The sequence below is a fragment of the Pinus tabuliformis genome, chromosome 3_2 (assembly GCF_031772625.1).
Source record: "Pinus tabuliformis cultivar Carrire ecotype Pingquan chromosome 3_2, CPIR1, whole genome shotgun sequence".
In the NCBI taxonomy this organism is placed as follows: Eukaryota; Viridiplantae; Streptophyta; class Pinopsida; order Pinales; family Pinaceae; genus Pinus; species Pinus tabuliformis.
Window position 1 is genome coordinate 747,385,060 of NC_142302.1, and position 1,287 is coordinate 747,386,346.

The following is a 1,287-nucleotide window of genomic DNA, read 5'->3' on the forward strand; positions in this document are numbered from 1 at the left end:
GACTACTCCATATACACCTCAACAAAATGGAGTTGCAGAAAGAATGAACAAGACGTTGATGGAAAGGGCAAGAAGCATGCTCAGTGGTGCCAGGTTAGGACATGAATTCTAGGCAGAGGCGGTGGATACTGCATGTTACCTGGTCAATAGGTCACCTTCATCAACGTTGGAGGATAAGACTCCACAAGAGGTATGGACTGGTAAGAAACTCTCTCTTTCACATCTAAGGGTATTTGGATGTGATGCATATGTACATGTTCCAAAGGAGAAACGAACCAAGTTGGACAGTAAATCTGAAAAGTGCATCTTTATTAGGTATGAGGATGGTTTAAAGGGTTATAAGCTTTGGAACGCAGTAACAAGGAAGGTTGTGTACAGCCGAGATGTGGTGTTCAGAGAGGTGAAAGATGTTATTAAACATGAATTCCAACCAAAGGAACCTGAGAAGATAGAGTTTGAGCTAAAGGAGGAAGAATCAAACTCTACAACAAAGGAGGAATCAGAAGATGAAGAGCCACAAACTCTGGTTGTGAGAAGATCTGTTCGAGAAAGAAGGCAACCAGAAAGATATAGTCCATCTGCTTTCTGTTCAAATTTTGCTTTGTCTGTTACTGATGATGATCCTAGAACTGTGAAGGAAGCAGTGGATTCAGAGGATGGAAAACTCTGGAAAGAGGCCATGGTTGATGAAATGGCATCTTTGTACAAAAATGAGGCTTGGGATCTGGTGGAGTTTCCGACTGGAAGGAAACCCATTGGCAGCAAATGGGTGTTCAAGAAGAAAACAAATGCAGAAGGAAAGGTGGAGAAATACAAAGCTCGGTTGGTAGCAAAAGGTTATTCCCAGGTGCGGAGAATTGATTTTGGTGATATTTTTTCTCCTGTTGCCAAGGTAACTTCTATTAGATTACTTTTATCTGTTGCTGCTGCTTTTGATTTTGAGGTAAAACAGATGGATGTGAAGACAACATTTCTTCACAGGGATCTGAAAGAGGAGATCTACATGAAGCAACCTGAAGGCTTTGCGGTGAAGGGTAAGAAAGAAATGGTATGTAAGTTAAAGAAGTGTCTGTATGGGTAGTCACCAAGGATGTGGTATCAGAAATTTGATACATTTTTACGGGGACTTGGCTTCATAAGAAGCAAAACAGATCACTGTGTGTATTTTAAATTAATTGGTGACTGTGTTATTTATCTGGTCTTGTATGTGGATGATATGTTGCTAGTTGGAAATGACAAAAAAACTATCCAGGATTTAAAGACCCAATTGTACTCCAAATTCGACAT